This window comes from Protopterus annectens, chromosome 3.part1 (genome assembly GCF_019279795.1).
Source record: "Protopterus annectens isolate FY-2018-M chromosome 3.part1, PAN1.0, whole genome shotgun sequence".
Taxonomy (NCBI): domain Eukaryota; kingdom Metazoa; phylum Chordata; order Ceratodontiformes; family Protopteridae; genus Protopterus; species Protopterus annectens.
This window is the reverse complement of record NC_056732.1, coordinates 509,325,511-509,348,566: the sequence shown is the minus strand read 5'-3', so window position 1 is coordinate 509,348,566 and position 23,056 is coordinate 509,325,511.

Sequence of the window (23,056 nt, the reverse complement as noted above, 5' to 3'; positions counted from 1 at the left end):
GTTTTGCCAAAATGGCAAAAATATATCAAAGACTACATACTTTTAGAAGTGAAGGTTTATCTTCCAGAACTGCGATATATATCTGTAGAAATAAAGAAGTATATCTGAAGTTAATAGTTTGCACCTAGAAGTACAGAATTATAACTTTAAGCGTTTAACAACTTAATTAATATCATTCTACCACTGGTTAATTAATTTTACAAATTTAATATAAAAGATTGTCATTGAAAATATATTTTAGCTGATAAAGTCTCCATGAGAGATGAAAGCGCTTATCTGATGCTGTTTTATATCATTAAATTAATTGTGTTTTATTCATACTGAGTCCGGTCAACTTCGTTTTTAGTTTTACCGGTTTGGGTGATTTTTTGGCCATTTTTATTTGTTTTTGTGTTTCTTGAGTGGCCTCGACTGGATTCATTGTGTGATTAATGGATAAAGAAGGACAAGGAACTTCCGATCTTCAGGGAACCGAAAATGGAATGGAGGTGTCTATTTCACCTTTCAACACCACTTCTGAGGTAGCACAGCTGAGGACAGAAGTGTCAGCACTAAGGAACAATATTGCCAGGTTGACGAATATGTTCCTTAAACTTAACAGTAAGCAGTGTAATGGCAGAGAAGGTGGATCCTCCTCCCCTAAAGGAAATGTGCTTGAGCTTCCGGTGGCTGCTTACGTGATGTCCGTTGAACAGGAGAGGTGTGTGGGTGTTGGTAGCGTTACGGTTAACAGCAGGAGTGGATTCAGAAGCCAACAACTTAATTCAGGCAACACTATGTGGTTCAATGAACAGAATGATGAGGCAAGGGAGACATGTACTGGGATAGTCTCCCACTTTCAGGTACTGTTAGCAAAAACTGTCTTAACAGAAGACAGAATACTTCAACGCAAATGAATGCAAGCAATTGTGAATGGGACCCGAGGGATAATTTACAGACAAGCTCTGAGAAAACTGTTAACTTAAAAGACATTATGGACAAAGTGTATACTTTTCAAAGTCGGGGGGGGGCAGGGGAATGCTACCCAATGTTTGTCCTGCACCACACTACTTTCCCACACTTAAAGAAATGATATTCAGTTTTGAAAAAAAGTTAATGAAATTTAAAGTTGTACAAATTGAGAAAGAATATTTGAGAGAATGTTTTAAGCATAAAATTGTTCCACAGGGATTGAGGATGTTTAAATTTCCTTTTGTACTCACATACACCTCGGAAATAGTCGAGAACTTTACAGGCTTCTTTGATAAATGTGGTTTTGAACTAATGTCAAAAATATTTAAGTATAATGAAACTGTATTGGGCACTTTGGGTAATGATGCTGATATTTTGAACCAAGCCATTATGAATGATTTATTGTTTGGAAAGTATGAGTACATATACAACCAGGCCCTTTCAAGGGTTGACAAAAAAAGTAACAACATTTTTTTAAAAAAGATGAAGAGATCAGATAGGGATTTTAAGCAGTACCAAGACAGGAGGGCCTATAGGACCCCTGGTACCAAATCAAACAACAAAGAAATGTTTTCCAATGGTCAAGGGGCTGGATGCAATACAATTACAGGAAATTTAATTTAATAGGAACAGGCAAGAAATGGGGGGGTGTGATAGGGGAACTTGACTCATTTTCAGAGGAAACACAGGTTTTTCAGGAGGTGAGAAGCTCAGAATGATTAGCCAAAAAGTCACAGTTTATGGTATATTCAGGGCAACAGCCTCATGCCAAGCAAAGATGGGATCACTACAACAGAGGGCCAATTATGAGGAAATAATTAGATTTGTTAATGATGGGCTCATTGGAATATATCAATATTTCAAAATTTACAATTATGCTGGGCTGGAATTAACAAAGGATCACTTTGGGCTGTTTCTGAAGAGATACAAATTTGTGCCCATAGGACCAGTGAATATAGCTGATTAATTTATTGAACTAAATCTATTTTTGTAAAAGATTCATTTCAGTTTATTCTTTAAGGATAAAAACATTAATAGTGAGACAGCTAATAACCAATTTACCTTAAAGAGGAACAGAGTTTTTAACCCTCCCTTACACCAATTGGTGCAAGTCTTTGAGAAAGTGGTTACTAATGACATTTATAAGGTGTACTCAGAAGATAAGAAAGGTTAGTACAATCTAACAAGACAAGAGAAAGAGGTTTTGACTCACATTAAAGACAGTAAAGAATTGAGGATGATGAAACCCGATAAGGGAGGGGGGAAAGTAATTTTTAAAACAGAAGACTATAAGAACAAAATGACCTCTCTCCTTTATAATATTGATACTTACTCCCCTGTTTCTAAAAATGAAATTACTATTGCCTGTGAAGATTGGGTGAAGATAGGTGAAGGCTGCCAGCCTAGCCAGATATAATTTTGGAGATAATTCTGTCATCTGTAAATATTAATGTAAACCACGGGCTTGTTGTCTTAAATGGTAAAAATAGTGTTACATGTGGAACTGGAAAAAATGTAACAACAGTGCACTCTACTGACCAAGTAAAGCATGCTGTGACTCTTTGATGTTAGGACTCGGAGCCAGTGAGTCTAGAGTGGGGCATCCTGCTTATTGTTTTAAGGCCAGAGTTAATGGCCAGAATTTGCATGCATAAATGTCCTGTATTGCTCTGATTTCTGCCCAGAAGTGAAGAATGTAAATGTTTCTGTTAGCCTGGGAACCAAGGGAAGTGTGAAGAATGATGTAATGTAACCCATGGAAGTGTGAAGCATGATGTAATGTAAACCAGGAATGTGAGTTTAAAAACAAAGAGAATCAGAGAGCATTAAGCATTTTTGTCTTGACCATCCCACTCACTAGCACTGTCTTGCTCTATATGTACTTTTATCTTCGATTTGTGTTTTCTCTTAGAAATAGCTAGAAACTAGAAAGATTAGACTAAGTGATTTTCTGTGATGTCAGAACTGTACTACTGAATTATTTTAAGTATTTCTCTGGGGTCTCTGAACTCTTGACTAGCACTGTGTAGTAAAAGTATTGTCTTGTGTTTTTACTATTTATTATTAAATTTTTTAAACCCTTTCAACTGTGGCTGTTTTTGAAGAGATAATTTGAGCTCTTTAGAGTACTTGCATGCCTTTGGTAAAATTGTACAAAGCCACTTCAATAGCTTTAGCCCTGGGCTATACTACCAATTGGATAATAATATTGCACAGTAATAATTGGACACCCTTTTAAGGGCCTTTGAGTAGCTGGTAAATATTAGTGGGCAGTGGCAGCTGGTACTACTATATAGTCTGGGGAAAAGGGGCACAGCTGGAGAACCTGTGCCAGCCTTCCTCAGGAGTGTCTGTGTGGTTGTGGTTGTATAAACTCTTCTCAAAGTGTGTGTGTGTGTGTGTGTGTGTGTGTGTGTGTGTGTGTGTGTGTGTGTGTGTGTGTGTGTGTGTGTGTGTGTGTGTGTGTGTGCATGTGTCAGCTACTTGGGCAGGGACACAAAGCACTGGTTGGACAGAGAGGGTGCTGGAGGTTTTAGCTTGCTCACTAGGCTGAGATCTGGACCCTATAGCTGTGCCAGTGGGGAGTCTTATTGGGGACCTGGAAAGCTAGGGAGCGACCAGCCCTGGACTGACTGTGATTTCTGTGTGCTCTAAAGGGAAATTTCACTTTACTGTGTGTATTTGTTATCCTTTCCTCCTATATGAGATGCCCCTCACTGGTATTAGTGGTGAGGATTGAGGCTCCCTGTTTGCTGGCCAGGGTGTGGGCATCACATATTAATTGTTTGGCAGTGGTGGGATATCCACACCACATATTAATTGGTTGGCAAATACTAATTGGCTTGTAGTGGTGTGGCTACAGTGAATTCCTGTAGCTTGTGTACAGTGAGCTCTGAAGGTGTCTTGTACTCTAAATCAGCCATGCAGTGAATACTCAAAGTTTGGATCAGAATTGTTTTATTTCTTTTGATAGCTTAGTTAGTCAGGGTGAGCAGGCAGCATGTCAGCAGGGGAGAATGGAAAGCTGACAAGGAGCCAGCTGGTAGAGATTTGCCAGGCTAGGGGACTGGTGCATGGAAACCTGACTAAGGCAGACCTGATTGCAGCCTTGGTTACAGCTGCATCAGAAGACAGCAACCAGGAGGACAATCAGACTGGCAGTAGAGATATAATACCTTCGGAGAATGGACAGCTCAACCTTTCTGCAGAGGACTTAAAAATCCATCTGGAGCTAAAGAGGCTTGAGTTGGAGGCCAGGTGTTTGGAACTAGAAGCAGCTGAGAGAGTAAGGTGTCTAAAGAGTGAGGACAAGGAGAAACTGTGACGTTTTCAGGCTGAGGAGAATGAGAAACTGCTATGCCTGGAAGCTGAGGAAAAGGAGAGACAGAGGCAGCATGACAAGGAGATGCTGACTATTTGCCAGAGTCATGGAGGTAATGGGGAATGGAGTAACTGGACCCCAGAAGCACAAAAGGTCAGTAAATTTCTTCTGCAGTTTAAAGAGGAGGATAATTTTGATAGTTTCATTCATATGTTTGCGAGGGTATGCAAACAGTATGGTGTTGACCAAATTCTCTGTATACGGTTCCTGATCCCCTTACTCCATGGTAATGCTGTAACTGTTTTGTCAAAAATGTCTGACATTGCATGTTTTGATTATACTGCTGTTAAAACCACTTGTTAGAATTGTTTAAGCTAACGCCTGAAACTTATAGGAAAATGTTGTGTGAACATAGACACAAGGCAGATGAAAGTGTGTGTGAATATGTTGCTGAACTGAGCACTTATTTCCATAGGTGGGTGAGTGGATGTCAGGTCACCACTTTTGAAGGGCTGGCAGACCTTTTGGTGAGGGAACAAGCCCTTAGCACTTTGCCTGAGGACATGAGGATCTGGTTAGCTGATAGGCAATGTGCCACTTCAGATGAGTTGGGGAAGAAGGGAGACCTATACCTGGCAAGAAGGGCAGTCCTGCCCAGGAAAGGGACCCCCAGTACTGCTCATGGGTCTAAAGTAACCCATGGTGGGCAGCACAGACTGCCCCAACAGAATATGCCAGTAGCAGGGGAAGCCACTAGTCCAGCTACATGTCCAGGAGCTAGGGTTAAATGTTTTGAATGCAACCAGTGGGGTCATGTGGAATACAGGTGTCCACAGAGGCAGGGTGGGGAACAAAAGGTGAGGGAGCCAGTAAGTGGGAAAGACAAAATGCCAATAGTAGGTTGTCTTGAGACAACAAGGGTACCAAACTACCATCCTGCAGATGTCCTGATAGGGAAGGATTTGGATGAGGCAGTACCATGTGTTTGTACAGTTACACGCAGTCAGGCTAGGAGACAAGCATGTGAGTCTGGTAGCCTGGGGGAGACCCAGACAGACTGCATTCTTGCAGCCAGGACTGGTGAGGTGGTTAATTCAGGCAGGGAGCTACCCTGTTGCAGTGAGACAGAAGGTGTGCCACAGCTGCTTGGGGGTTCTGATGGTCCCTTGGACAGAGTGACTTTAAAGATATAGGTAAGTAGTAGTATCCAGGCTGACAGTCAGGCACCAATGTCAGAGGATGCCAGACTTCCTGTGGAAGGGAAGCTGGGAAGGGTTACAAGGAGAGAGTTTAGACAAGCTCAGCTCTCAGACCCTACATTGCAAGGCCTGAGGCAGGTAGCTAGAGAGGCACCTGATTCTCAAGGAAAGGGGGAATCTGTATACTGGGACAAAGGGTTACTATACAGAGAGTGAACCCCTGAGGGAGGGCTAGAAGGTGAGAGAGTACAGCAGTTGGTAGTGCCTACAGCCAACCATCTGGTGCTTCAAGCCACAGCCCATGATATTCCCTTTGCAGGTCATATGGGCATAAAACATACAAAGAGGCATATTATGCAGAACTTCTATTGGCCTGGAATTTACAGAGATTTAAAAGGGTACTGCAGGACCTGTGAGCAGTGCCAAAAGGTAGGCAAGGCATTAGACAAGGTGAGAGCTCCTTTGATGCCTTTACCTGTGACTGAGGAGCCATTTCAGAGGGTAGCTATGGATATTGTGCATCCTCTGAGTACCCCAAGTTCCACAAGGAAAAAGTATATCCTAGTTGTAGTGGATTATGCTACACGATACTCTGAGGCAGTGGCTTTGTCCTCCATTGAGGCAGAGAAGGGGGCAAATGCGTTGTTTGAGACTTTCAGCAGGGTAGGTTTCTCAAATGAAATACTAACTGACAAATGTGCCAATTTCATGTCAGACCTGCTGGCTTGTCTGTGGAAGTCCTGTGGGGTGAAGCACATGAAGACCACCCCCTACCATCCCCAGACTAATGGTCTTCTACAATCAAGTCCATGCTACTGGAATTTGCAGATCAGTTTAAGAGGGAGTGGGACAAATATTTGCCCCATCTGTTGTTTGCTTACAGAGAGGTTCCCCAGGAATCCACAGGTTTTTCACCCTTTGAGTTGCTGTATGGGCATTGGGTGAGGAGACCTCTAGATTTAATTTGAGATGAGTGGGAAGGTGAGTGCAAGTCTCACAAGGAGTCTGTTGTGGCAGATGTCCTAAACCTCAGGACAAGGCTCAGGGAACTCATGGGCTTGGCCCAGGATAGCCTGGTAGAAGCCCAACAACATGAAAAGGTGTGGTATGACAGGAATGCTCGAACTAAAGAGTATGCTGTGGGGCAGCAGGTAATGGTTCTCATTCCTGTCAGACACAACAAGCTGCAAGCTGCTTGGGAGGGACCCTACAAGGTGGTAAGAGAGATATGTGATGTTAACTACATGGTGGAACTGCTAGGCAAAAGGCAGGGGCATAAATTGTGCCATGTTAACATGATGAAACCTTACCATGATAGGGAGGTCCTTGTGCTGAGCATTTGCAGTGGATTGCAGGAGGAGTCTGAGGGAGATCTGAGGACTGATCTCCTCAGTGAGGCTCAGGCTGATACCTCAGTGGAATGGGTAGCAATGTCCCAGCAGCTATCTCCTACCCAGGCTCGAGAAATCTGAGAAGTGTTGCAGGAATTTGGGGACATGTTCACTGGGAAATCAGGGTGCACCCAACTGGGGCAGCACCAGGTGGATACAGGGCCCCAAATGCCTATTAGAAAGGCCCCTTATAGGGTGGCTGAGAGAGTCTAACAAACTCTGAGGGAGGAGGTACAGAAGATGTTGGAACTAGGGGTGATTCAAGAGTCCAACAGTCCCTGGGCCTCCCCAGTGGTGCTGGTGCCAATGAAGGATGGCAGCACCAGGTTCTGTGTGGACTACAGGAAATTAAATAGTCACACAGAGTCAGATGCTTACCCCATGCCTAGGACAGATGAGGCCCTAGAGCAGCTGGGTGGGGCTAAGTATCTTACAACCACTAATCTTACCAAGGGTTACTAGCAGGTGCGCTTGACTCCCAGTGCTAGAGAGAAGTCAGCCTTTTGACTCCTTTTGGCTTGTATGAGTTCATAAAGATACCCTTTGGGATGAAGAATTTCCCAGCAACTTCCCAGAGGCTGTTAGATCATATCCTAGCAGGAGCCAGATGGTTTGCCCTTGCTTACCTAGATGATATTGCCATCTACAGCCATTCCTGGCCAGAGCACCTTCAGCATGTCAGGGAGGTTCTGGAAAGACTACAGAGGGCAGGGTTGACCATTAAGCTGAGCAAATGTCAGGTGGGTATGGCAAAGGTCTCTTACCTAGGACATAGAGTGGGGTGTGGTAAGATAAGGCCAGAACCTGCCAAAGTGGAAGCCATTCAGGCATGGCCTGCACCTGTTACCAAAAAGCAGGTGAGGGCATTTTTAGGGACAGCAGGGGACTACAGAAAGTTCATCCCCAGTTATAGTACCATAGCTTGCTCCCCTCACAGACCTTACAAGAAAGAACAGGCCAGATAAGGTAGTGTGGACCCCAGTATGTGAGCAGGCATTCCAGAAGCTTAAAGAAGCTTTGGGATGACCCTCTGTGTTAGCTAGTCCAAATTACAGCAAAGAATTTGTTGTGCAGGTGGATGCATTGAACCATGGGATGGGGGCTGTACTTAGCCAGATTTCTTCAGAGGGGGAAGAGCACCCAGTGGTTTATCTCAGTCATAGGCTCCAACCCAGGGAGGAATGTCATGCAGCTGTAGAAAAGGAATGTGTGGGCACTGCAGAAACTTCAGCCTTATCTGTATGGAAGGAAATTCACCGTTATGACAGATCACAACCCCCTAACATGGTTAAACAGAGCCAGCCAGCAAAATGCCAAGTTACTAAGATGGAGCCTGGGGTTGCAAGCATATGATATGTCCATGCAGCATCACAGTGGGATTAGCAATGCCAATGCAGATGGGCTCTCAATAAAGGGAATGGGGTAAGATACACTCAAATAGACCTAACTCCTTCAAACAACATTCCTCAAGGGTGACTTGAAAAACTAGCTTGAGTTCTTCAGGGGGGGGGGTATGTGAAAATTGGGTGAAGATAGGTGAAGGCTGCCAGCCTAGCCAGATAGAATTTTGGAGATAATTCTGTCATCTGTAAATATTAATGTAAACTGCAGGCTTGTTGTCTTAAATGGTAAAATAGTGTTACATGTGGAACTGGAAAAAAATGCAACAACAGTGCACTCTACTGACCAAGTAAAGCATGCTGTGACCATTTGATGTTAGGACTCGGTGCCATTGAGTCTAGAGTGGGGCACCATGCCTATTGTTTTAAGGCCAGAGTTAATAGCCAGAATTTGCATGCATAAATGTCCTTTATTGCCCTGGTTTCTGCCTAGAGGTGAAGACTGTAAATGTAGTTTCTGTTAGCCTGGGAACCCAGGGAAGTGTGAAGAATGATGCACTGTAACTCAGGGAAGTGTGACGAATGATGTAATGTGAACCAGGAATGTGATTTTAAAAACAGAGGGAGTCAGAGAGCATTAAGCATTTTTGTCTTGACCATCCAAATCACCAGCACTGTCTTGCTCTATATATAAGTTTATCTTAGACTTGTGTTTTCTCTTAGAAATAGCTAGAAAATAGAAAGATTAGACTAAGTGTTTTTCTGTGATGTCAGAACTGTACTACTGAATTATTTTAAGTATTTCTCTGTGATCTCTGAACTCTTGACTAGCACTATGTAGTAAAAGTATTGTCTTGTGTTTTGACTATTTGTTATTAAATATTTTTAAACCCTTTCAACTGTGGCTGTTTTTGTAGATATAATTTAAGCTTTTTAGAGTACTTGCATGCCTTTGGTAAAATTGTACAAAGCCACTTCAATAGCTTTACCCTGGGTTATACTACTAATTGAATAATAATATTGCACAATAATAACTGGACACCCTTTTAAAGGCCTTTGAGTAGCTGATAAACACTAGTGGGTGGTGGCAGCTGGTACTATCATATAGTCTGGGAAAAAGGGGCACAGCTGGAGAACCTGTGCCAGCCTTCCCCAGGAGTGTCTGTGTGGTTGTATAAACTTTTCTTAAAGTGTGTGCGTGTGTGTGTGTGTGTGTGTGTGTGTGTGTGTGTGTGTGTGTGTGTGTGTGTGTGTGTGTCAGCTACTTGGGCAGGGGCACGAAGCACTGGTTGGATAGAGAGGTTGCTGGAGGTTTTAGCATGCCCACTAGGCTGAGATCTGGACCCTATAGCTGTGCCAGTGGGGAGTCTTATTGGGGACCTGGAGAGCAAGGGAGCGACCAGCTCCAGACTGACTGTGATCTCTGTGTGCTCTTAAGGGAAATTGCACTTTACTGTATGTATTTGTTATCCTTTCCTCCTATATGAGATGCCTCTCACTGGTGTTAGTGGTGAGGATTGAGGCTCCTTGATGGCTGGGCCAGGGCACAGTTGTCACATTGCCTATCAAAGACTGGATTTCTATTTAGAAGAAGAAGAATAGAATTGATGTAGATACCTTCAAATTTTTCAACAAAAAGCCATATTTACCGAATATTTAAGGTATACCGAAGGTCCAGAAAAACATTGAAAAGCCCCCTTTCTGGCCCACTGTGACCAGCAGAGGGAGTAAAACCCACCCCATGGCTACACCTGTGGATAAATGGTCCAAGGAAGTAGTGGACAAGACATATCACCTTTTGAAAGACTATTGGGAAATTTTAGGTAAACTAAAAGAATTTATGGAAGGAAGGCCTCATCTTCCTTACCACTGATGTAGTGGGTCTATTCACTAGTATTCCCAAAATGGAGTGGATGGAATTATTTTACAACACAATACGACAATTCTCCTCTCTTTCAGAGGATAAAATTAGATTACTGGTTGAATTGATGAAATTAATTTTGGACAATAATTTTGTCCATTTTGCAGGTGAATTCTACCAGCAAATAAGAGTTGTTACGATGGGGGCAGCTTGTGCCCCCACCTATGCCAACATCATTATGTTGAGATCAGAGAATGAATTCATACTGAAGAGTTCTTTTGCCAAACACATCTTTACATCAGGTTTATTGACGATATTTTTATTTTGTGGAATGGCACAGTGGACCAAATCAGTGAATTTATGGAACATCTTAATAGGAGTAGTGGATATTTTAAATTCACACATTCCTGGGATCCAATGAGTATCAACTATTTGAACATTAGGATTTCCCAGTGTAATAAATTCAAATCAAATCTGTACAGGAAGGAAACTTTCTGTAATGCATATTTACATTACAGTAGTAACCACCTGTACTATCAGAAGAAAGGTGTAGTGAAGAGACAGGCCATACAGGTGGCAAGAATGACCTCAGAAGAGTGAATTGAACCATGAGTTTGACATCTTGAAGAAAATGTTCATAGAAAGATAATACCCCTTGAAAATGGTGGATAAAATATTTGACAAAGTAAGGAGAGATTGGGGTAACAAATACCTGGGTATATATTAGAACATTGAAGTTTCAAAACTTCGAATGTTTTAATATCGAACCCTATTCATCAAAAACTGAAAACATCGAACATACAGAACAGCAAATTTTTTCCTAGGGAAAAAATTTGCTGTTCCAAAACACATACACACAACACAAGCACACCAAACAAACAGCAATCCACACACATACACCTAAAATCTTACACCTAACCCTACACTAAACTATACACACACCACTAACTATCCACTTACCTTAACTCAAACCCTAACCCTAAGGTCTGTCACTATCGCACACTCACCTCACCTGCACCCTAACTCTAACTCACCTACCCCACCCTGACCCTCACATCCACACAATCGCACACTTACCTGACCCGCGCCCTAACTCTAACTCACCTAACCCACCCTAACCCTCACGTCCACACAATTGCACACATACCTAACCTGCACCCTAACCCTAACTAACCTAACTCGCACTCAATCACACACTTACCTGAACCCAATCCGTAACCTTCCACCACAGCACTGAAAATGCCAAAGCAACAGAAATGGACAAACTAATTCCTTCCCTAGGAAAAAAATTGGTTTTCTGTTGCTTCGATATTTTCAGCTTTCGCTGAATAGGGTTCGATATTAGAACATTCGAAGTTTTTAAACTTCGATGTTCTAATATAGACCCCAAATACCCCCACTTCTGGGGACGGAATTTGTAAATAAAAATGGTAAGAAGGGTAACAATAAATTTGTAAAAGCCCTAGTATTGGAACACAATGTTTATTCCCAGGAGATTAGGAATGTTATAAAAAAGAATTGGAGCATTTTTAAGGTGAACAGTGACGTTTCCCAGTTGGTAGGGCCAGAGCCTTTGTTTGTTTGCAAAACTGGTAGGAATTTTAAACAAATTTTAGAAAATGGTAACAAAATGGACAAAGGCCTTAGTAATGCTACGACACCATATGGTAATTGTGCACATTGTAGTTACATTATTAAGGAAAAAACAATATTTTTGGACAATGTTTTGCACACCAATGTGTTGTTTGTGAAAGGTAATTGTAATACCAATAAACTGGTATAGTTAGCAAAGTGTGAAAGCAGTCCAGAATACTATGTAGGGAAGACAGAGAGAGAGAGCTTTAAAATCAAGGATTTATGAGCATCTCTATGAGATCAGGAAGAAAAGAGAAGTTAATGCAATGTACAGACATTCAGTGATGTGTTCTAATTTTGTTAAGTTTAGTTCTGGAATTCTGGAAAGGGTTCAAGTTCATCCAAGGGGAGGTGATTGGCAAAGACATTTATTAAAGAGAGAACTAATCTGGCAGTTGCAATTAAATGCAACATCTTCCCCTGGGTTAAATTATCAGGTATCTCTTAAACCCATACTGTATGAAAAGGCAGACCTTTTAAAATGATTTTGTAAGTTTTTTTATGGCCCCATTTATTGAACAAAAAAGATTTTTTGGAAAACTGTTTTCTATAAAAATGTATGAAATGAGCTGTAATTTTTGTGTGGTGTACCTTTAAAAGCATTTAACAACTTAATAGTATTCTACCATTGGTTAATTTTACAAATTTAATATAAAAGATGGTCATTGGGAATGCATTTTATCTGATAAAGTCTCCACAAGAGATGAAAGCACTTATTTAATGCTGTCTTATGTCATTAAATTAAGTGAATAGAAAACTTAGATGGCAACGAGAAGAAATTAGATCCAACAGAATGGGTAAATAGTATACCCACTATTGTAAAGAAAGGTGAGAGTCAGATGTGTATCAAATCACTAGATTGAAATGATGAAAGAGAAGTTCATTTTTTTGGTTAAAGTTGAAGAAGTTGTCTCAAGAATGCCAAATGGTGAATTCTTTTCAGTACTGGATATAAATCAAGGTTGCTGGCAGAAATGTCAAGTTCCAAACTGTGAATAATTAATATTGGATTAGGAATCTCTCCTGACTCTTGTTTAGTATGCTGTTAACATTAATTAATTAACACCTATATGGTGTGGAATGTCACACCTCCAGTAGCCTACACACATCTTACATTCCTGAGCATTTTCTGAAAAATAAACTTAAAAGTCATAAGATAAAAAATGCAAATATTTTGTGAAGAATAAAAGCCAATAAAACTGTAAAAATAGCAATGTTATTAATCATCATCTTCTTTCGGCTGTTCCCATTAGGGGTCGCCACAGCAGATCACCTGTTTCCATTTCTTCCTGTCCTCTGCATCTTGCTCTGTCACACCAACCACCTGCATGTCCTCTCTTACCATTTCCATAAACCTTATCTTAGGCCTTCCTCTTTTCCTGTTACCTGGTAGCTTCATCCTTAGCATCTTTTTCCCAATATACTCAGCATCCCTCCTCAGTACATGTCCAAACCAACATAATCGTGCCTCTCTGGCTTTGTCTCCAAACCTTCCAACCTGGACTGACCCTCTAATATACTTATTCCTAATCTGGTCCACCCTCATCACACCCAGTGCAAATCTTAACATCTTTAATTCTGCCACATCAAGCTCAAACTCCTGCCTTTTTGTCAATGCCACTGTCTCCAACCCATATAATATAGCTGGTCTCACTACCCTCTTGTAAACCTTCCCTTTCACTCGTACAGGTACTCGTCTGTCACAAATCACTCCTGACACTCTTCACCACCCACTCCATCCTGCCTGTACTCTCTTCTTCACCTCTCTTCCACACTTATCATTACTCTGAACTGTTGATCCTAAGTATTTAAACTCATTCACCTTCACCACCTCTACTCCCTGCATCCTCACCATTCCTCTATCCTCCCTCTCATTCACACACATATATTCTGTCTTAGTCCTGCTGACCTTCATTCCTCTTCTCTCTAGAGCATATCTCCATCTCTCCAGGGTCTCCTCCACCTGTTCCCTACTCTCACTACAGATCACAATGTCATCTGCAAACATCATAGTTCAAGGGGACTCCTGTCTGATCTTGTCTGTCAACCTGTCCATCACCATTGCAAATAAGAAAGGGCTCAGATCTGATCCTTGATGTAACCCCACCTCCACCTTAAACTCATCCGTCACTCCCACCACAGACCTCACCGCTGTCACACTACTCTCGTACATATCCTGTACCACTCTTACATACTTTTCTGACACTCCTGACTTACTCATACAATACCACAACTCCTCTCTAGGCACCTTGTCATATGGTTTCTCTAAGTCTACAAAAACACAATGCAACTCCTTCTGACATTCTCTGTACTTCTCCATCAACACTCTCAGAGCAAAGATTGCATCTGTAGTGCTCTTTCCCGGTATGAAACCATACTACTGATCACTAATCATCCCGTCCCTTCTTAACCTTGCTTCCACTACTATTTCCCATAACTTCATGCTGTGACTGATCAATTTAATCCATCTGTAGTTACTACAGCTCTGCACATCACCCTTATTTTTAAAAATCAGTACCAAAACACTTTTTCTCCATTCCTCAGGCATCCTCTCACTTTCCAAGATTTCATTAAACAATCTGGTTAAAAACTCCACTGCCATTTCACCTAAACACCTCTATGCTTCCACAGGTATGTCATCTGGGCCAACAGCCTTTCCATTCTTCATTCTCTTCATAGCTATCCTTACTTCCTCCTTGTTAATCCATTGTACTTCATGATTCACTATCCCTACATCATCCAACCTTCTCTCCCTCTCATTCTCTTCATTCATCAGCCCCTCAAAGTACTCTTTCCATCTCCTCAACACACTCTCCTCGCTTGTGAGTATGTTTCCCTCATTATCCTTTATCACCTTTACCTGCTGCAGATCTTTTCTAGCTTGGTCCCTCTGTCTAGCCAATCAGTACAGGTCCTTTTCTCCCTCCTTAGTGTCCAACCTTTCATACAACTCTTCATATGCCTTATCCTTAGCCTTTGCCACCTCTCTCTTTGCCATGCACCTCATCTCCTTATACTACTGTCTACTTTCTTCATCTCTCTGACAATCCCACTTCTTCTTTGCCAACCTCTTTTTCTGTATACTCTCCTGTACTTCCTCATTCCACCACCATTCTCCTTGTCGTCCTTCCTCTGTCCAGATGTGATACCAAGCACCTTTCTAGCCATCTCCCTTACTAGCTCTGCTGCAGTTACCCAGCTATTTGGTAACTCTTCAATACCACCCAGTGCCTGCCTTAACTCATCCCTGAAATCCACCTCACAATTACCCTTTTTCAATTTCCACCATTTGATCCTTGGTGCTGCCCTCACACTCCTCCTCCTCTTCTTGATCACCAACGTCATCCTACAAACCACCATCCTATGCTGCCTAACTACACTTTCTCCAGTCACCACTTTACAGTCTCCAATCTCCTTCAAACTGGCCTGCCTACATAAGATATAATCCACCTGTGTGCAACTTCCTCCACTCTTGCATGTTACCCTATGCTCCTCCCTCTTGTTAAAATATGTATTCACCACAGCCATGTCCATCCTTTTCACAAAATCCACTACCATCTGACCTTCTGCATTCCTTTGTTTAACACCATACCTACCCATCACTTCCTCATCCCCTCTGTTCCCTTCACCAACATGCCCATTGAAATCTGCTCCAATCACCACTCTCTCACCTTTGGGTACAGTCATCACCACTTCATCCAATTCACTCCAAAATTTTTCTTTCTCATCCATTGCACACCCAACTTGTGGAGCATATGCACTAACAACATTCATCATTAAACCATCAATTTCCAGCTTCATAAACATCACTCTATCTGACACTCTTTTCACCTTCAAAACACTTTTAGCATACTGTTCCTTCAGAATAACTCCTACGCCATTTCTCCTCCCATCCACACCATGATAAAACAATTTGAACCCACCTCCGATACACCTAGCCTTACTCCCCTTCCATCTGGTCTCTTGCACACACAATATACCAACCTTCCTTCTGTTCATCATATCAGCTAGCTCTCTCCCTATACCAGTCATACTGCCAACATTCAAAGTTCCGACCCTCACTACCACAGTCCTAGCCTTTCTCTTCTCTTCCTGCCTTCGGCCATGTCTTCTGCCTCTTCTCCTCCTTTGGCCAACAGTAGCCCAATTTCTGCCAGCACCCTGTAGGCTAACAGTACTAGTGGTGGTCATTGTTAACCCGAGCCTCGACTGATCCGGTATGATAATGTTTATTGGTGACTGCATGAAATGATTTGGTGAAGTTTTAAGCCGGATGCCCTTCCTGACGCAATCCTCCCCATTTATCTGGGCTTGGGACCGGCACAAAGAAATGTACTGGCTTGTGTATCCCCAGTGGCTGGGTTAGCAATGTTATTAATAAGAAGTATTATTTACAGTAACAGTCAGTGCATTCATTGTCTTTTCCATAAATACTATAATATATTATAATGTACACAATTCCCAAATTATATTTTTTGTAAACTTTCACAAACAGATTTTCATATCTTGAAAACTGTACACCTTAGACATATATTGTTAAAACATTTTTGTCAACCAGACATACGTATTCACATGACAACAATTAATTCCTCTATAAGTGCATGCTTATTAAGATACATACAGAAATATGAAAACATGTTAAATTGCATAATTAATAAAAAAATAATACTGAATATCCCTCAAGATGTACAACTTACAGTACAAATATCAAAGACAGTTTTCTTCAACATCTAAGATTTCACTTAATATCATGCAATAGTTTATAAGTCACACTGTTTTTAAAGTATTAAGTATGTATGGAAATATTGCTTTTTTCATAATTACTAATAAACAGCCTGCAATATTTCCAGTATAGTGTGATATAAAGCAGCATTGACAGAGATTGAAACATAATACAGAAAAAAGTCTAACTGTACTAATGCCAAAGACAGAATAAAGGCAGGCATTACAGTGAATTCTAGAAATTATGTGATTTCTTGCAAAACATATACTAAACATGTTTCAGATAACTGTGCTTCTAAGATTATTGCTAGAGGAAGATGTAGCCTGGGAACTGATCTACGAACAAGGAAAGTGTTTTGAAATGCTTAAAAAGCAGAGGATGCACCATGATTAAAATACTAGTATTACTGAATGCTGTACTGGTAGGCAAAATACTATGATGTGAATATGGTAGTTGTACTGTATGTATATGTTAGTCAGACTTTTTCATAAGAGTCGTGATTCTGTAAGAGTAGAAACCAGTTGTCTATTTACCAGAAGCCTTTGTAGATGCACAAAAGAGTTGAACTCAGAAAATTAGCTTAATAGCAATAGTGTATAAATGTGAGCAATTTGATGGCTATGTCTATGGTAAGGAATTTCAGATAGAAGCAAACCACAAATCTTTTAAAGCATATTCAGAAAATTGTTGTACAAGGTGTCTCTGAGATCACATGGAATTGTACTTAACCTATGAAAGTTCAATATAAAGTAAAACAAAAACCAGACAAGAAATAACATGTACCTTATCCATCCATTGAATATAGCATATATGCCAGCAAGGCATAAAGGGTGGCGAAAAGAAAAAAAGGAGATGCTTTAGATAATTTTTCAATAACCATTGAAAAAAGACAATTTAGAATAATTTCAAAGATGTGCCAATGTTCACTTAGAAATTCAGCTACTGAGTGACGTTATAATTAAAGTATAACCAGAACAAACATCATCAACAATAAAAAAAAAATCAGTTTTGTTTCTATTTCGAGGAAAAAATAAATTGTAGGCAAGGCTTATTGCTCAAGGCTAACAACATAATAGTTGACAATAAAATGAAAACACAAATGCTTGATAGTCTACAGAGCAAATGGTATAATATGTTAGGCAGGAATATCAAGTCAAATAAATAAAGTAGTTCAGATGTTGCCATTTGCAATGCATACTATAACAACAACCCAGAAGAAGATATGTTAACTGATATGCTCCATGTTCATCTTGGTATTAAAAAACTTCTTTATACATAGAGTCAGGTGTACATAGGTATGTACATAGGAAGTTCTCTACCTTGTGCATATGTATACTTGAAGAAGAGACAGACAACTGGTAATTTTCAATCTTACTCATTATTTTACCCATCTTTATCCTCCCTCCCAAAAAAGATATATTTTTCACATGTAACTTTCACTACAATATTCTGCAAATGTTCACTCAGATCGTTTAATAACCAAAATAAATTTAATGGTGTTATGTGCATCACAGGGTCAATCAATTCTAATACCTCTTGATGTGGAAAATCCCTCTCTTAATTGGATTCAGCCTGGAATGCCAGATAAGTGAAAAAATATTTGGGACAAATCTTTTTCTTTTTTTAGTAGGAAACATATAGACACCCAACACACATCCCAATTTCCCTAATAAAATAGAATTAAATATACTTTCTTTTTAATGGATAACCTGAATGTTTTCCATAATCCTACTTCATCTTTTATCTCTCCCATTATATTTCTCCACTCTTTTTCTACAATACCTTTTTTCCAAGCCATATTTCTAATACAGTTATCTCAGACCTAGAAATGGACAAATCCCGATCTAGACAATACCCTCCATTCCTTCACTCTTCTCTTTATTTGTTTAAACTTACTCATTTTAATAATATCCCTAATTATTCTAATACTTCTCAAGTCCATACATTATATGTTTTCTACAAGAGCACATCATCTGCATATGAAAGCTTAATAAGTATAATAGGGATTTTCACCTAGTCTACTACTAAATATTTAGTACTTTTAAACTTCTTATCCATCTGCATAGATGACATTCATTACCATTATAAGTAAAATTCCACTCATAGAACATTCTTACCTAACACCTTTCTTCACTTCAATACCCTTAAATTACCATTTATCAAAATTATCACCTTACTCTCATTATAAGCAGTACTCAGAATTTTCAAAACTCTCCTTAATTCCATATGCATGCAAGACCTGCTTATAAATGTTTATGACAAGATTATCAAATGCTTTTGTTACAGTCCCTACTATCAAGTTTGCTTCATTATTCCTATTCAGCACATCAACCATTACTTCTGTGACAAGCCACAACATATATTGACTATCTCACCTTCATACCATGCAACCCTTCTACAACCTATTTTTGTACAATTTTTCAAACCTTTCTTGCAATATAATCATTAAAATCATATAGACTGTACTGCTCATTATTATAGAACTTCACTTTCTAATGTCTTTTTTATTACTTTTCTTCCAGATTAACTTTACCTTCACATAGCTCATTTAAGTCCCCCTTCCTCTACCAGTGATTTAATATAATCAAAATATTTCTTTCATTTATTTTCACAAATGTAAACATGCTATAATTTATGTTATACTGCGGTGGTGGTGCTGCGGTAGCGTTGTCGCCTCACAGTAAGACGTTGCCCGTTCGATTCTCCGTTAGAGCGTCTTCTGTGTGGCGACGTGCGTGAACGGGCATTCCTTCTTTGAAGGTTGTGCATTAGGCCCGGCAAGCCAGCACGTAAAACTCTACTGCCAATAATTAGCGGACCGGAGTTCCACTGTGGCGACCCCTAAAAGCCAAAAGACACAAACAAACAAACATGCTATAATTTATTCCATCCGGTCTAGGTACAAATTCCACATTAATTATTTTGGTGCACTGTCTAACTCTTGAATCTTTGTATTACTCTCCAAAACTTCTAATGTTTCCCTTTCTGGCTGTTTTGCATCCTACCTAATGTCATCCCCTTTGATGACATTTTCAAAAAAAAAAAAAAGAGGTAAACTACTTCACTACCATACACATAATTTCTTCTTGAATATATTTTTGTTCTTTTTACCACCGCTCATAACTGTAATAATTCCTTCCCCGTGTTTTACCCATTTAGCCAAATGTTGGCCAAAAAACACTAAAATGTAAATATTGTTATGTGGGTCTATGTCAGATGATTGAGTTGTCAGAAACTTGAAATTCATATGATCAAGACCATATGACTGAGATTCTGAAAATACGAACATCAAAAAATACACACAAAAAACACAAAAATCTACCTTTTTATATGTTTTTGTAGAGGACAAGCCCCCCCCCCCCGCAACCCCACACACCCTACAAATTATATATACCAACTCCAAGATTGCACTACAGTGAGAAAAGTGTACCGCAATCTCTATTCATAAACTTCAGGTTTTCAAAAACTCGATCATATGGTCTTGACCATATGAGTTTCAAGTTTCTGAAAACTCAGTCAACTGACAGGGACCCTGTTACGCTACTTATGCAAGCATAAGCAGTGATCTCAGTGCATGCAAAATTAAAACTGAACAAAATACACACAAAAACATTTTTTAGGGGGTAAGCCCACTGCATCCCTCCACATTCCCTGCTAATTATAAATACTAACTCTGAGATCACACAATATTGGAAAAATGCATAGCCCCATACTCCAAGAATTGTAGAGTCTTGCACACCTATCAGCTATTTGCATAGTTGACCAAATGTTTGACTAAATATATGTCAACCAAATCACTATTCAGTGAAATTAATAACTCCCACATCTATCTAGATATCTATATCTATACACCCTCTTATTCTCAAATCCATACAACAGTTCCTCCTGACACCACTACAACAAAATCCAAAAATTCTACCTCCTTTCTAAATACAGGTACACCAAAGCACCTGTTCTCTTCAAAACTCTACTTTACTTTATTCACTCCTATTTTTTATCTGAATCCTGTCACTCAATCTAACAAAACATGTATCCAACAAAACAATGTATCTTAATCCTGCCTCATATACCATATACATTACTGAATAATATTAGCTTTATACCATTTACATTAACTTGTAAAATCATAACATTTTTCATTTTTTAACATCTGTGGGTATATTTATTTATGTTCTGTTATCCCAGCTTAACTCTTTTGTAAATATAGTATTTTATGCATTCTCCCATTTTCCTGTCCCCCTTCAGATACTTCCTCCATGACTGGCATCTTATATTTATTTCCAATGCAATATCTTTTTCTTGTTCCTCAACCTGTAAATCCCAAATTCCTTCTCTCGTTATTTCTACATCTTCCGCAGAATCCCTGCCTCAAATACTTCCTCTATTAATGATATAATTTTATCATTATCATTCTTCTATCTGTCTTTCCCACCTTTAGTCACACTTCCCTCTCCTTCATTACAGTCACATTAGAAGTAACCTGTCTCTTTACACTTTCTACATTTGATTTTACAATTTTGCATAACATGTCCCCTCCCCCACTCTGTCAGCATGAGCTCTTATTATATTCATTTACCAAATTATCAAAATCTCCACAAAAAATAGCAGGCCTTTTGTTGCCCCGGTATGTTAACATATCCTACATCCTATAATGAAATAAATACTTGGTGAATGCACATTCTTTCACTTTTGACATTTAACATAATGTCACTTTCTCAGTGCACATTCCAGACATTTCTGTTATCTCTCATTTTTTAAACATTTTATAGTCTTTGTACAGTCCTTGCAAAAGGCATTCAACATCAATCCCCACTACTTCGTCAGATCTGAACTGTTTAAACACGTTTTATATATCTGCAATTTAAGGACTGAAAAATAAATTCAGTCCCATGGTAAATATTTTTCTTTTCTCATGTATTTCAAAACATTTTTGCAAGAAAGCCACAATCTCAAAAGTCACTTCATAAAAAGTGATTTTCCCAAATGAACAAATGGTCATACACCAGTCACTTTAAAACCCATAGAAATAATAATTTTATCGCACATAAAGAATCTGTTAACCGCATTGCCATTTTTGCTGGTTGTCCTTATAACCTGTCTGGGTAGCCTCTTAAAATCACTTCTGTTCCTGTCTCCTTCTTGTCTTTCCATCCATGTAATTTCTGCATATGTACTTTGCTCATCTACTGATTGAAGATCCTGTTGCTCACAACTCTGGAAAAAGTTTTAATCTGTTGTCTTTCTTACTTGTACTCCCTATTCACATATCCACCTGATCTGCCAACTGCAGATCACTGTTTTGTACAGTTCCACAAGAAATTCTTTGTTGACTTTTTCTCAAAAAATTCTCCCTGCCTGCTCACTCCACAAAACCAAGGCGTCCTCTCCTGAATCTCATTTCCATCAAATTCATCAAACTAGTATTGTCCAGACCTCCCAACTACAGTTTTGTAATCTGAATTGCAATGTCTTCATCACCAACCATCTCCAGCATAGAAAAAGAGCTCATCTCCACTTTTAAACTTATCTTCCACCTCCTTCTTTCCAATACCAATCCCATTTCATTCCAAATGTGATGGAATTTTGATCTCTTTATCACTTAATGTTAGTGATTCTGCTGTCTCCTTCATGGCATTCCCCTTCCCGCCAGCTGTTTCAGTGCTAGTATCAGGAAATGCTAACATGGGTCAATGAGTATAGGAAGTGTCTAGTGCCCTAGCCAAATTCCCCTAATCAGAATGAACCCCCTTAGGTCTCTCCTGAATAGATGCTATTGGCCAGTGAGACTAACCCATCCAACAAAGAGTAAATAAATAAAAGAAAGGGTGAACAAGACTTCGCTAACTCCACCAGAATTTTCCCTGTCATCCTATGGAATTTATGTGTTTTCCCAGACAAGAAGATGGATGCAATGTCTCCAGTAAAGCCAGCCGGTTCCATGGTGCAACTTGAATGGACAAAGCCCTGATTATAACTTGGTATTAAAGAAACTAATAGGAGAGGGTGGATGTGAATAAACAATGTCATATTGTCAGTCCTGCAGAGGCTTACAGATCTGATGTAACATTAACACTTGCTGGAGGATATATGTACATCATGCTGCATATGAACCAAGCTCTACCAAGCTATATTCATGCAATAGTGTTAATTGCCCATATGTGGTAACATGCACACACAGACAGGAATCCTCAGCAACTGTCAAGATGAGGTGTATAGCCATATACAGATAACTACTCATGGTTGCCTGGATGATAACTGGACCACAATTGGGTCTTATCCCATAAAAAAATGAATAAACCGCAATATGGTGGTGGCCAGATAGCCAGCAGGCACATGGGGAATACGATATATCATACCTTGCAGGAGGTACCAAACAGTGTCCTCACTAAATGAACAACTCAACTCATCTGGTTCCCATTATCTCAAAGAAGCAGTTGCTTCCCCAAACTGGCAAGCATGTCACTATATCAAAAAGAGTAATCCAACCAGTCCTGTGAAGGAACCTCATCTTCACTGCATGTATTCATGATTTCATTCTTTTGTTCATTATCCAGAGCTTCCTGTGAAGAAACTTTATTTCAGTTGCTTGTGTTCAAAATGTCATCCTTTTGGTCACTATGCAAAGCTCATGATT